Below are 16,246 nucleotides of genomic sequence, written 5' to 3' on the forward strand. Positions count from 1 at the left end.
TTTTGTAAGCACATACACAGCTGTAGAGGCACTAATACGTCTTATGGACACTGACCACTGCCACCTACGGTTGTGGATTTGAAATTGTATATAGTTCTAGACAAAAAAGAAACCAAAATAACAACATAATTAGGAGACTAACATGTTCAGATTATCACCACCCTAAACAATTGCACAACATTGTAAAAAATATATACCTTGCCAGTTGTTTTGAAAAACAAATGTGTTTGCTGTTAAATATTATTGCATATCTTTTCATTTCACGCTTGTTACGATGCAGTGTGTTTGATCGCACTATTATTTCGAAAGAAATTGCACTTACAAATGAGACCAGTCTCCAAGCACTAACTTGTAAGTATTTCTGCCTATTTATACTGATTCCTTTTTCTAATTTCTGTGTTTTAGGTCATTATTATGTGTTTATACTAGAGTGTCATGACTAATATCGTTGCAAACAATGTTCACTACGTTGTTATGGCAACAAGGACTATTCGATTCTATTCTATTCTATTCTATTCTATTTTATTGTATTCTATTCTATTCTATTTGATTCCATTACATTACATTACATTCTATCCTATATGATTCTATTACATTCTATCACATTCTAATAATTTGAGAGTGAATTGTATAAACAAATGGCATTCCCAGTGAGCTGTATTTAAGGACAGCTACCGGCATTTGTTTATACCAATGAAAAAAAAACTTGAGAGTGCATTTCAAGGTTGCACTCATCTGGCTTTGCTGATATTTGATGAAGTCTCTTTGACAGTGGGACAGGGAATGCCGTTTCCCTTAGCAGGGCACTTATTCTTAGTGACTGCTCTGCTGCAGGTATTTCTGGATATAAACACAGGTAGAGTCATCACGCACTACTGGTCAAACAATCTTTGATAGATATAGAGCAAACGGCGTGACATCCGCGCAACATAAAAGCTGTCTGACGGAGTAAGGAGGGCTGATGTGGCCACGGCCGGCAGACTGTTCTCCTGGAGCAGGTAAACCTGGTAGTGTAAACACACTGCTGGTTTTCCAAAGTTGTACATTGGGGGATGAAATACTTGCATACGTGGAATAAAACGGAAGGCGCAATGAGAAAAAAGTAATGAAAGCTGACATCCATGCGCGAGTATCTGGAGGTTAGGCAAAGAGAAAGGATATCAGCGGACAGAAAAATAGACTGCTATTCATGTGAATGAATGCATCACCTAACATTTACTGCCTTTGGAACTGTATTGAAGGTCACAGAAGGCATCTTGTTATTAAAGTGACCCAAATGTTCTTTTTTGTGTGCAAGACGAATGCTAATGTGGGCAATACTACAGTACTATATACAGTATATACAGTATATACAGTGTATATATATATATATATATATATATATATATATATATATATATATATATATATATATATATATATATATAACTCTTAATTTCTAAACAGCCAATCACATGGCGGCAACTCAGTGCATTTAGGACTGTAGACATGGTCAAGACTCTCCTGCAGTCAAACTGACCGTCAGTATGGGGAAAAGGGTCATTAGAGTGACTTTGAACGTTGCATGGTTGTTGGTGCCACAAGGGCTGGTTTGAGTATCTCAGTAACCCCTGATCTACTGGGATTTTCATGCACAACCATCTCTAGTGTTTACAGAGAATGGTCTGAAAAAGCAAAAATATCCAGTAATATATATAATATAATATAATTTCCTTTGTATTGTCATTCTTTGTAACAATGTACACAGAACGAAATGTCGATACACCTGACCCGTTGTAGCGAGTCGATGCAGCCGCAGCCAACAGAGGGCGCCGCCATTATACCAATAAGGTATGTCTCGGCCGAGGCACGAACCAGCGACCTCCCAGTCTCAAAGCGGGCACACTACCATCTAGGCTACTGAAGCGGCAGTTCTGTAGGCGGAAATGCTTCATTGATCCTAAAGGTCAAAGGAGAATGGCCAGACTGGTTTGAAATGATCGAAGGGCATTCTAAACTAACTGACTCAAATAACCACCCCTTTACAACCAAGATGGGCCGAAGAGCATCTCTGAACGCACTGTACGTCGAATTTTGAGGCAGATGGGCTACAGAAGCAAAAGACCACGCTGGGTGCCACCTCTTTCAGCTAAGAACAGGAAACTGAGGCTAAAGTTTGCACAAGTTCATCAAAATTGGACAATGGAAGATTAAAAAAAAACGCTCCCTAGTCTGAGTTTCTATGTGTGAGGAATATTTTCTTTGTACTCTTTGAGCTCCTTGGTACCATTCAAGCATTGTTGCAACGCCACAGCCTAGGTGACTATTATTGCTGATCGTGTCCATTGTTTTTATGACCACGATGTACCCGACTTCTGATGGCTTCTTTCAGCATAATAATGCGCCATGTCATAAATCTCCAATCATCTAAGACTGGTTTCTTGAACATGAAAATCAGTTCACTGTACTCAAATGGCTTGCACAGTCACCAGATCTCAATCCGATAGAGCATATTTGGGGAGTGGTGGAACAGGAGATTCGCATCATGGGTGTGCAGCCAACAAATCTGCGCCAACTTTGTGATGCCATCATGTCAATATGGACCAAACTCAACAAATGCTTGCAGTACCTTGTTGAATCCGTGCTATGAAGAGTTGAGGCAGTTCTGAAGGCAAATGGTTCAACCCGTTACAACCATGGTGCACCTAATCAACTGGCTGGTGAGTGAATATGCACTGATACCTTCTTTATCCCAGCACAAGCCTGTAGCAAGTTAATATCATTGGCCTCTGCCCTAAATGTAACCCCTTCTCAAACTTACCTTGTTTTACTTTTTAAAGATAGTATTGAAAATCAGCCAAAGCCTTCTTTATTTGGCAGTAAACTATTCTTAGCTTTCTTTTTTTAGTTTTTTTTGGGTGCCCAGTGATTGGCTGGCAACTAGTCCGAGTGTGCCCTGCCCATTTACTGAAGTGATCAATGCAGCCTCTGTCAAGCTCCTTTTGTGGAATGCGCAAGTATGCGCATTTCTTAGACACACTCTAATAAACTTTTCTTTTTTGCGGTTAGGTTTGTCATTTGGACTCTACTTGAAGCAGGCATTTCTCACTCTTTCCATTTTGACGCCACACTAACAAAAAACTGCATTGACGAGCATAAAGTGGGTCAGGTCGGGCTTGGACCCGGCCTTGGACTTATTATCTTACCTCTAGAAGCAGGGGAAAACAAGCTGACGAGTTGTACCCAGGTTGATAACAAGCAGAAGCAGTTGATGGACAGGCCACAACTTCAGCGGGATGAGTCGCCCATTTGGTGTGTCAGTTGTGATAGCAGCAGGTAGAAGGTTGGGACTGTGACACACCAGCTGTGGCCCACTGGTACCCACTCCTCCTCCATCCCTCCACCACCTCTGCAACACATACACATGCTAAACAGGCCAGTGTCTCCTCAGCTTGCCCACATTCAGCTGCAAATGAGGCCGCTTCGGGCCCCAGCCTTGTCTGTTTGATGTCGTGAATAATGAGCGATGTATTTTCATCCGTCCAGGTTTGTGAAAAGTAGAATGCGTATTGTTCGGCTCGCTCGCCTAAAGCAGTCAGGTCTGAGAGCTCAGGAGTCCATTCATGTTCAACTTATAAACAAATCTGCAATTCAAATGTAAACATTAGCAGACAGATTTGGTGACCTTGGTTATTTGAACATTGTGGCCTGCGCTGCCAATGAGAAAAGCTCATGTTTGCCAAATTAAACATAACCTCATTCATTCATGTGACACACGTGTCTTGTATTTTGTGTATTGTTTTCATTAGATTCAATACACACTAGAAGTGTGCAAACCTATTAATTAGAGGACAGAAAATGGACTGATTAAAACGCTGGTTGGCCGTGAAATCGCCTTTGACAATAAAGACATCCTAGTTATCTTGTTTTGGGTCTAGGGACAGCGTTTAATACTCTGAAACATGAAATACTACTGCAAAAACGGTTCGAAAATGGAGAGAGAGGCGCAAAGGACCAGTTTGATATACATTTCTAATTAACAACTCATGTTGTTACTATTCTATTACTAAGTTCCTACAAGGTTTACAATCAGGTTTTAATTATTAGATGTTAAGTCAACTACTAAAACATGTCAGTTAAAAATCCTTTTTCCCAGAAAGTTGTGATGACCCATCACTGGTTAGCTATTGTCTGCAGGCTCCTATTCTTAGGGGGTTACCTGGTGCCAAAGGGCACCACCTTGGACACTCTTCATTTGAGTAAATAAAAGATAATTTGTATCTTTGTATGGTCACAAGACCGAAAATACTTGCATTAATAGGCCTATACGGCACTTATTATTTATGACAGCACAGCTTCTACCTCTTGACTCTTTTTTTTAAATATATTTTTCTAAACTAGTTTTTCTGGCTGTGTCAAAACCCATTTCTGCTTTAAACAGAGTAGGTGCTGCCCTATTCCTGTAGATGGGCTCCCATGATGTACACAGTTATAAGAAATGAAATGAAATGATCTGCATTTATATAGCGCTTTTCAAGTCAATGACTTCCCAAAGCGCTTTACAATGTGCTCCAAATTCCCCAATAGCGGCCTCGTATTGCAGCCATGTAAGACGCTAACCTGCTTATTGGGGGTATTAGAGGTTCAGTGTCTTACCCAAGGACACTTCGACATGTAACACAGACGAGCCGGGATTCGAACTGGGATCCCTTGATCCCAAGACGAGCACTCTACCTCCTGAGCTACTGCCACCCCAAGACAGAACATCGTTTGCCTTCGTATCAGTAGGATGATTAGCAATAGGGATTGTATTCAATAAAAAGACAGCCGACTCTACAGGCATTTAATGTAAACCTGTTCTAATAATTTGCGTTAGAGTTAGTTAGTTAATTTATTAGTTTGATGTAAATATATTTGAGGAAATCTCACTTTGGACATTACCCCCGAAAAAACCAAAAACTTACCAAATAAACATGACAGAAGATATGCACGATTTATTGAATTACACTGTATATGGTTATCTAGATTGTTTTTTTTATAAATCTCAAAAAATAATACTAAATACTAAAAAATAAAGCAATGTCAAAGGGGTATCTTTCACTAATCCTGACTAATCCTAATTAATCCTAGTCCTGGCAGGCACATACAGCACAGTATATCCAACAGTAGTGCTGGAGCCCCTAACAACTTACTCTCTCTAAAAAAGTGAAAATGTATTAGAGATACATTTTTATATTGTTTTCCTAACTGATAATTTTATAGTTGAGTAAACACACAAAATAGGAAGAGAAGACATCATGGATTTAGAACTTACAATGAAAACAGAAGAGGACCCAGGCCTCAGACAAAAAAAATCCAGCCTGTTATTTATCCTATCTATTTTATCAAATTTCATAGGTTAAAAAAGTAGATTCACTTTAAAGGGTGTGGGTATTAAAGGACAGCAACATGACTGGATAATAGTGACAATGATTTAAACACTGCATAATAATCAAAACATAATAATAAGGTCTAATAGTCAAAAAAACAAACTGGCATCATACGCAATCTTCTTTGCAGGTGTCCAAAATTAAAAACTGTCACGGTCGCCTTGGTGACCAGTCTGCCCCGCCCCCTGGGCAACAGCTGAAAGCAGTTCCACTAATGGTGGATCTGTATTTAAGGCTGCATGGTGGGCTCTGCGGTGGCGGGTTCATTCTGTCACGAGACGAGGTGGCGTGGAAGGTGACCGGACCAGAACGGAGGCAGGAGGCATGAAGGGAGAACTCAAATGCGTTGACGATCCATAGGTTTTATTTAAAAATAAAAGTCGCCCAATACTCCGAGGCAAAACAGAACAATACAGAGTTCCTCCGGCACGAACTCAACAGGACAAGGCATAACAGACTAAAACAGGACAAGGCATAACAGACCGGGATTGTGAATAATGAGTAGTAATGAACCCGCCACCGCAGAGCCCACCATGCAGCCTTAAATACAGATCCACCATTAGTGGAACTGCTTTCAGCTGTTGCCCAGGGGGCGGGGCAGACTGGTCACCAAGGCGACCGTGACACACACTCAGGTCAGGCCGATGCAGAAGAGTCGCACTCAGGTCAGGCCGATGCAGAAGAGTCGCACTCAGGTCAGGCCGATGCAGAAGAGTCGCACTCAGGGGGGTCAGATTCAGAAGAGTCGCACTCAGGGGGGTCAGATTCAGAAGAGTCAGACTCAGGGGGGAACAGATTCAGAAGAGTCAGACTCAGGGGGGAACAGATTCAGAACAGACAAGACAGGACAGGAAAGACTGAACAAAATCAGTACAGGGAGACTCAAGGCAGGCATGGGAGTCGAACAGGCAGGCATGGGAGTCGAACAGGCAGGCTTGGGAGTCGAACAGGCAGGCTTGGGAGTCGAACAGGCAGGCTTGGGAGTCGGAGTCGGCCCGACGGGCAGCGGAGTCGGATTCGGACTTGCACGCAGGGGAGAGGGAATAGCAGGCAATCGGCACGGGAGTCGGGCAGGCAGGCGTCAATTCTTCCTGGGATCCCATTCGAGGCACAGCAAGGGCCACGACGGGCGGGGCCGTGGTTCGAACGGGCAGGGAAGGCCAACTCAGTAGGCGCCTGCCGAACTGCGCTCTCCAGCTCTCCCCAAGTCGCGCTGGGATCGTTCGCTGAGTTCTATTTGTTGGCGGGTTCATTCTGTCACGAGGCGTGGTGGCGAGGAAGGGAAGACCGGGCCAGAACGAAGGCAGGAGGCATGAAGGGAGAACTCAAATGCGTTGACGATCCATAAGTTTTATTTTACAAATAAAAGTCGCCCAATACTCCGGGGCAAAACAGAACAACACAGAGTTCCTCCGGCACGAACTCAACAGGACAAGGCATAACAGACTAAATCAGGACAAGGCATAACAGACTAAAACAGGACAAGGCATAACAGACCGGGATTGTGAAGAATGAGTAGTAATGAACCCGCAACCGCAGAGCCCACCATGCAGCCTTAAATACAGACCCACCATTAGTGGAACTGCTTTCAGCTGTTGCCCAGGGGGCGGGGCAGACTGGACCCCGCGTTCGTACATCTGCCCCCTGACCGCTATAAAAGTCGCCCAATACTCCAAGGCAAAACAGAACAATACAGAGTTCCTCCGGCACGAACTCAACAGGACAAGGCATAACAGACTAAAACAGGACAAGGCATAACAGACCGGGATTGTGAATAATGAGTAGTAATGAACCCGCCACCGCAGAGCCCACCATGCAGCCTTAAATACAGATCCACCATTAGTGGAACTGCTTTCAGCTGTTGCCCAGGGGGCGGGGCAGACTGGTCACCAAGGCGACCGTGACAAAAACACAACAAACTACTGGCAGTTCTTTATAGCTAGCCACTCCTTGCACATCTGTTCTCCTCTGCACTATTGTACTACAGTGTTATTTTTACTGTTTACCTGACTTGTTTACCCGACTGCCCATTTTGCACATCTGGTTAGCTGCTCCTCTTGCACTCTTTGCACTACTGTAAAATACTATACATAGCCACAATTATTAAGTATATTATTAGTACTCAATACTCCAACTCAATACAACATTTTATTTATATCTGTACATTCAAGGAAACTGTGCGGGTCAGATGTATCGACATTTCGTTCTCTATACACGTGTACTATAATGACAATAAAGTAGATCTGAATCTGAATCTGAATCTAAATCTGAACTTATCAATATCAAAGAAAAAAACATTGAGGGAAGAAACACTATGGAGATGAAATTTTCCAGTGTTCAAAAGTGCTGATGTAGAAAATGTCACAAACCAGAAACGGAGACGGGACCCAATAGAGCTCGTTTTCTCAGTTTTTATTGATAAAAGAGGGAGAGAAAGGCTTGCTTGCTTGATCCGAGGGCTGACGGACAACAGGAACGAGCGAGACGGGAGTGACACTTCCGTGTCGGACGAGGAGGAACGGAGACAGGCGGGAATGGCAAGTCGTTGGCCGGGGCTGGAGATCAAAGGCATTGTCGAGTTTGTAAGCGAGGTCGGTAGCAGGAGGCAGGCAGGTAACGGGGCAATACAGGTCACGTAACAGGAGGCAGGCAGAACAGGCGTTATCAGGTCCGGACACGGGTCGGTAACAAAGATCAGGCAGGAAAAGACTTAGCACAAAAACGGGGTCGGACGAGAGGGCTAACTGAGCAGAAGGTAACAGTTCGCAACGATCTGACAGCCACAAAGAGGAAGCCTGGGGTTTAAAAAGGGAGTGTCCACCAATCAGCTGTCCGGGCTGTTGGTGCTAATCAAGCTGCTGCAGGTGCGCTCAATCAGCAATCTTGACAGAAAATGCCAGCACACTGTCCTTCGTAAAGTTTAATACAAACGCTAATTATACAATAATGCAATATATTTTTGTAGCATAAAACACTGTTGCAATAACTGTTTTACTGCATGTAATCTTGACAATTTAAGTATTTTAAAAACTGTGATGATAATTTTACAAATAGGTTTCATTGGAATCAAAATGTGTGAGAGTGAAACTTGTTTACGAGTAAATGTACACTTTTGTATGTAAATGGGCCCTTTTTTCCAATCTGAGCATTTGCCTCCCATAACATATACGCACGCCACTAAAAATCAGTATTTTACTAAACGTTCTTAAAACAGAAAGATCACACAGTATTTTGTCAGTATTTACTGGGTCTTTATACACGATGAGTCAAAAAAATGGCTGGTCTAGCTGCATCATTGACAAATTAGTACACTAGAAATTGGATTTAATTGAAGGCCCAGAGGAAGCTACAGGCTATTATTGAACCCTAAAAGAGTGAACCGTTTAGCCAGTCAATTCCCCACCATGTTCCCATTGCAAAAGAAGGCCCTCTCTATGGAATTTCAATTTATTCATGTTCACATGTGTGCTGGGTTGCCAAGGAGATACTTAGGATGAATAAACCCTACTCCTCATGGTCAAGATTTTTATCATTGAGCTGTGTCAGTTGCAAAAGTTGTGTATGCAGTAGCCTATTGATTTCCTGATTACATTTCAGCCTACTAAACAAAAACAAATGACTGCTAATGCTCTTGTCATTATCATTCAGCTTGCCGAACAAGGTCTGTCTTTCCATTTTCAAATGTCCCCAAGGACAAACACTTGTTCTCTATAGTATACAATTGTTTAAATAGAAGCATTAACACATGTGAGAAAACCCCAACAAGACATACTTGATCGTTTTGGTTAATCAGTTACTTCTCCACAGAAAATAAACATTTTTATATGGATGATATGTCTAATTCTCCTTGTGTTCCATAGGTTACAAAACCACTTAACATGACCTGATGCACAGTTATTGAAATTATTTGCAAGTTGTAACCACGTTGTGACAATTAGATGTTAAGTCAACCACTTAAATATGTGAGTTAGAAATCGTCTTTCTAGAAAATTGTAATGACCCCTCATTGGTGAGCTATTTTCAGAACCATTCAGCCGGCTCCTCATATATATTCAGGATTTAAGTTTCTATTAACTTTTTTTGGTCTTTCTTAATGAAAAAATACCGTTCTTTTCACTTGTACAGCCAAAAAATTGAAATAAAGTAGTATGAATGTGTCTGTATGTTGTACCTGTCAACAAGTAAAGGCTGAAATGTGATTTGTTAGACGCTTGAATATGAAAGCACACATCTGGAAGCAGCGCAACCAGGAGATAAGAAATGGAGAGAATACATATATAGTATATATACATATATATATATATATATATATATATATATATATATATATATATATATATATATATATATATATATATATATACATATATATAAATATTTATTCTTATCATTTCTTATCTCCTGGTTATAGATATATTATGTTATGTTATGTTATGTTATGCGGCGCAGTGGTTAGCGCGTGTGTAGCACAGTTCTGAGGTCATGAGATCGAACCTCCTGTGTGGAGTTTGCATGCTCTCCCCGTGCTTGCAGGGGTTTCCTCCGGGCACTCCAGTTTCCTCCCACATTCCAAAAACATGCATTTTCGGTTAATTGGCCAGTCCAAATTATCCCTAGGTCTGAATGAGCGAGTGAGTTGTCTGTCTCTGTGTGCCCTGCAACTGGCTGGCAACCAATTCAGGGTGTCCCCTGCCCAATGCCCAAAGATAGCTGGGATGGGCTCCAGCACCCCCGCGACCCTACTGAGGCTAATCGGTGCAGATAATGCATGGATGGATATATATCATCATCAGATTCAGATTCAGATTCAGATCTACTTTATTGTCATTCTAGTACACGTGTATACAGAACGAAATGTCGATACATCTGACCCGCACAGTTTACTTGAATGTACAGATATAAGTAAAAGTTGTATTGTATTATGGCTACGTATAGTATTTTACCATAGTGCCGATAGTGCAAGAGGAGTAGCTAACCAGATATGCAAAATGGGCAGTCAGGTTAACAAGTCAGGTAAACAGTAACATTAACACTGTAACAATAACGCTGTAAGTACAATAGTGCAGAGAGCAAATGTGCAAGGAGTGGCAAGCTATAAAGAACTGCCAGTAGTGCAAAAAGTCAGATTAGCAGCCGTTTAGATTTAGGTTAACTATATGTTAGATTGACCATTTAACAGTCTAATGGCCAGGGGGACTAGACTAGTGCGGAACCTGATGGTCCTGCACCGCACACTGCAGTACCTCTTCCCAGAGGCTAGCAGAGTGAACAGTCCATGATGGGGGTGAGAGGGGTCCCCGATAATGTTCTTAGCATGGGATAGGCAGCGCTTCTGGCCAATGTCCTGAATGGAGGGAAGTGTAGTCCCGATTATTTTCTCTGCTGTCCTCGTTACCCTCCTCACACTACCCCAGTCGGTAGCGCTGCAGCCTCCACACCACACAGAGATACAGCTGGTCAGGATACTCTCTATGGTGCCCCTGTAGAATGCGATGAGGGAAGGTCGGGGCAGGGGGCTCTCCTAATCCTCCGCAGGTACAGGCGCTGCTGTGCCCTCTTAACCAATGATGCGGTGTTCACGGACCAGGTGAGTTTGTTTGTAATGTGCACCCCTAGGAACTTGATACTGCTGACAACCTCCACAGCCTTGTTGTTGATGCAAAGTGAGGCATGGTTGGGCTGGTTTTTCCTAAAGTCGACAATGATCTCTTTAGTTTTGTCAACATTCAGGACCAGGCTGTTGTCCCTGCACCAGCCCACCAACTGCTCCACCTCCTCTATGTAGGCCAGGTCGTTGTCGTCCCTGGAGTCAGTGCAACGGGCCGGTAATCGTTGAATGATAAGATCTGGGGTTTCTTTGGCACTGGGATGATGTTGGCAATTTTGAAGCATGATGGTACTTTGGCTTGGTCTAGCGAGGTGTTGAAAATGTCTGTTAGTACACAAGCCAGCTGATCGGCGCACTCCCTAAGTATCCGCCCCGGAATGTTGTCCGGGCCTGGAGCCTTCCTTGTGTTGACCCCTCTCAGGGTCTTTCTCACATCAGTTGAGTCCAGGTGGAGTGCTCTTTCGTCCTGATTTGGAACCGCTTTCGCTGCAGGGGTGCCGTTTTGTGCCTCGAACCTTCCAAAGAATTTGTTGAGGTCATTCAGAAAGTCCATGCTAGTGTCCTGCACTGGGGCGGTGGTTGGCTTGTATTTGATGATGGCCTGAATGCCTTTCCACATATCCCTGGTGTTGGTTGTACTGAGGAAACGTTCCTGGATTTTTTGACTGTGCGTTCGCTTTGCTAGTCTGATAGCACGGTTCAGGTTAGCCCTCGCTGATCTCAGCGCCTCCTTGTCACCAGATTTAAAGGCAAGGTTCCGTACTTTTAGTTGTTTGCGTATCTCAGCAGTCATCCAGGGCTTCTGATTGGCACGGGTGCATATAGTAATATAGTATATAGTATAGTATCAGCAATCTACGATGACATCATCTGCTACCATTGACCACGATTATACATATTAGAGCCAAAATGGGCATGAAAAATTTGGCCAAACAAAAATAAGATTCCTTTTTTTTTCTGGTAGGAACATTTTTGTACGGCATACACAATGTGACAAATAAAGAAAAAACTTAAAATATGGGGAGAACTGAATAATGGATTGTTGCAGAAAATTCGTAAAGGAGCCACCATAGAGGAAGTCCATAGAGAGATGGCATGGTATATAATGGATGGGTGCTCATGCCCAGCTAAAAACAGTAAGCCCCTCAACTTCAGAAGCAAGATATGATCGAACAAGTGCTTTTTTCTTGGGCCCCCGTAAATTGATCAAAACATCATTGTCTTACTGCAACTGTTTATCATGTCACACGATTTATTTTTGTGGAGATTTGTTAAATGGTTGGTCCATGTGCGCAGCAATTGGCGTGGATAAGCGGAATGCATAAATAACAGAAGCTGTTGCAACAAGTGACAATTCAATGCTGGGACCCGTTTGGCATGAAGTTGACTATCGGCATGATACATGTCGTGTGATCAATGATGCTCACATTGAACATCTTTGAGCATTTTATGTAAGAATAGGGATTACAAGTGTTCTGAACTTACCAGATGTGTTTTTATATTCCTAATATTTTCCGAAATATTGAATAATAAAATGTGCCTGAGAGCTTTGGAACACCCTGTATTTCTAATTCCGAAGTTAGTCATTACTAAAACATGAGAAAGCTTACTATTCAACCCATTTGCTCCTATTGAAAGGTGATTATTATTGACTTAGATGAAAAGTCTGAAAAAAAGAAAAGAAAGAAAGGCAGCAGTAAAAAAAAAGAAACAAAGGCCATGATGCACACTGGGAGAATACGTGGACGAGAATAAGAGAATGGGTAGACAGAAAGAGGGAGACAGAAAGAACAAGACATGTATTGAGAGAAATGGAGAAGAGGAGGTTCTTTTGGGGTGCACTGGGCTGTGAGACAAGCCCATTGACTGTGATCTAAACATTGCGTCCCACTGCGCATCAGCGCTCTCACCCGGGCAGCAAACACTGGCCCCAGACTCCAAAGTTAACCAGTCAACTCCATTACAGTGCAGGGGGCGTGTACAGACCTGCCACACCAAAGCTATCTTGCCAGCCAGCCAAGAATATTAATTGCTTTTAAATGAAGTGGAAGTCTCTTTATTGGGTGTCTGGTGTTGGTTTGTTATCTGTGGGGCTGCAAAGGCCCCATTGCGCTTTGGTCTTGCCGCCTTTAAAAGCGAGACTGACTCTTGATGAGGTCATTGATCAGCAGGGGCTGTATACTCCCATTGGCTTTTTGTGCGTCCTGCCCCTTTAACTACCTCTTTTGTACTCTGTCTATTGAGTCTTCAATAAACACCGCTCAATAAACATATTTGTTAATGGTGTTCCTCCAAGAGTCGATTCAGTTCAAAGCATGTTGTTGCACAATTGCTTCAAGATATGAAATGAAAACACAGTGCTGCAAGGCCTTCTCTGCTGGACAAAAATATCTGAGTCATGTGATATTATATTTTGTCGATGAATACTTATGAAATATTTCCAAATGGCCTGTCATCTTCCTTTCATTGTTTTTTCCATGTTCGCGCTACTTATGAAGTGTGCTTGAATATTTAAGCATTTAACCAATCATATTACAGCCATTACTTGTTGCCAGGGTCACAAATCTTCCTGGGTGCCCTCACAAAGACATCTGAAGGCCCTGAGGTATAACATCAGTGTTTGATAAAGCTGTTTATTTTTGGCTAAGCAGCATGACAGTGCAGTGGTTAGCGTATGTGCGGCACCGTTCTGAGGTCATGAGATCGAACCTTCCTGTGTGGAGTTTGCATGTGCTCCCCGTGCTTGTGTGGGTTTCCTCCGGGCACTCCGATTTCCTCCCACATTCCAAAAACATGCATGTCAGGTTAATTGGCCGGTCCAAATTGTCCCTAAGTGTGATTGAGCGAGTTAGTTGTCTGTCTCTGTGTGCCATGCGACTGGCTGGCAACCAGTTCAGGATGTCCCCTGCCCGCTGCCCGAAGATAGCTGGGTTCGGCTCCAGCACCCCCGCAGAGACAGATAAAGGATGGATGGATGGATGTTTAGCTAATCCGATTTCGAGTTGGGTGAGTCAGAGCCTGCTAGCGGACCATGGGAAACGTTACTTGTTTTACAGACTATGATTGGTTACAGAGCTATAACGAAAATATCACTGCAAAGACGAGAACAAAAAACTCAGTGTCACCATTTCTGATGAACGGACAATCACAGCACTCTAAAGAATAAAAACTTATGCCAGAAATATTACAAGACAGGCTCCACTGTCCGCATTAACTTCGATGGTGCACAACTGGCCCCTAAACAATATAACTATAAAAAGTATTAGAAACCTAAAAGATGGTTAATGTAGTAATTGAGGGCTTCAACTGTGAGGAGGACAATTGAACCTGGAAGTGAGTGACCACATACGGGAAAGAGAGAGAGAGAGAGAGAGAGAGAGAGAGAGAGAGAGGGGGTACCTTCAGAGACAGAATTGTGACACAGTTATGAATTGTTTGGTTGAGTAGTTGAGAGCCTGATAAGGAAATGGGTGGTACAACAAATGGAGCATCAAAATCAGAAAATAGGGTTGTCCCTCTCCTGGTTCGGAATGGGATTTTTCCTCAGGTAAAGGATTTAAGGCATCTTCACAATGAGAGAATAATGGTAGAAGAGATAAAAAGCCAGATTTTTGCAGCTTATTCAGTGTCTTTGAGAGGAATGAGCGGAGCCGAAAGGTGAAATTTTCAATTTACGGGTCGCTTCCTCGATTATGATCTCGAGATATGGGTCAATGTGCCTAGTAGAACAAGATCCTGGATACAAGTGGTTAAGTTTACTTTCTTGTAGAGTGTGCTGAGGTTTTCTCATTGATAAAAAGTCCTTTCGGGCATGTCACATCGGGTGTTTCTTAGAACAGTTAAGATACTGTCTTACATAGATGGCCTTGGAAACCATTGGGAGACCCATTTGATAACCAAAAAAAGAAGAATCAAAATACAAACATAAACTGACTTTAATCTCAGCTTATTTTTCCAATCGTCAAAATTTAAACAAACAAAAAACAACTTCAATTGGGGACTGACTACACCTTAAGAAAGGGAATAATCAATTATTCTTCTGATAAATCTATTCTGTTTTTAATATTGAACACCTGCAAAAGAGATTGCATGGGATAGCAGTTGGTTATTTTCACTTTAATTCATAGTTGTTGTGTTTTATCATTGTCCCTTTCGTCACTTTGCTGTTGCAGTTGTTTGATTTCCACACCCATTTGTGCAGATCCCAAGGACACTTTGACATGTAACACAGAGGAGCCCGGATTCGAACTGCGATCTCTTGATCCCAAGTCGAGCCCTCTACCTCCTGAGCCACTGCTGCCCAGTCTGAATTAGTGATCTGTTTTTCGCGAATTTGCCCGTTCGTTCACAAGCGACACATAGTTTATTGGTTGCTGCAAGTCAATATTTCAATTAACAGGTTGTTGTGTGCTTTTTCAGATATTCCAAGTTGCTGTAAGTTGACATTAAAGTTGCTTAGTATAAATAAGTTCAAAGTTTAAAAGAGTTACACAACAATCTTGGGGTAGAGTGAACAAATAATTGATACTATAATTGGGTAGAATAATGGATTTTTCCTAAATCATGAATTCATTTTGAGCACAATGTTCCATTATTATTGGTAATATACTGATTGAGGGGACCCCTTAAAACTGTCTTTTTTGTTTTCTCTTCCCCCTGTTTTTTTCTTCTTTTTCACCTTTTTAAAAAAAATTATTCTTTGTTCATTTTCTGCCTCATAACCTCCTTTTTTCAAGTGATTACTAATATATACAAATCCAACCCTTAATAGCTATTTCATAGATTTAAAACCTTCATTGCAACTACAGCTGTGATTCATAAAAAGCATCAATAACAATAGATCCACACTTTACTCACCAAAATAAACTTTTTCTTTAAACACAAATTCCATATTGTCTTTTCTTAAGACAATTTCCATTACTTTGTCGTGCAGATTATCAGTGCGTTTCAGTTCCATCAAAAAGTTATTTTCTATTGCCATCACAACTACTGATAAAAGTTGAGCTTGTACTGTTGTATTTCTGGAATACAGACAAATAAAGCTGAAAATGTCTGTTGGACAGAAGCACTAGACGTGCAGAATATTTTGTATTTGTTTGTGCAGTGTATAACGGCCCAATCATTTTGGTGAATTACCGCACCCCTATGTTTGTTAAAGTAGTAACGTTTCCCTCTTGGCCTTCCAGATTCCACATTTGAACCAACTCGAAATTTGATGGGCTGAATCCAC

This window comes from Urocampus carinirostris, chromosome 2 (genome assembly GCF_059441175.1).
Source record: "Urocampus carinirostris isolate Australia breed hairy pipefish chromosome 2, RoL_Ucar_1.0, whole genome shotgun sequence".
In the NCBI taxonomy this organism is placed as follows: domain Eukaryota; kingdom Metazoa; phylum Chordata; class Actinopteri; order Syngnathiformes; family Syngnathidae; genus Urocampus; species Urocampus carinirostris.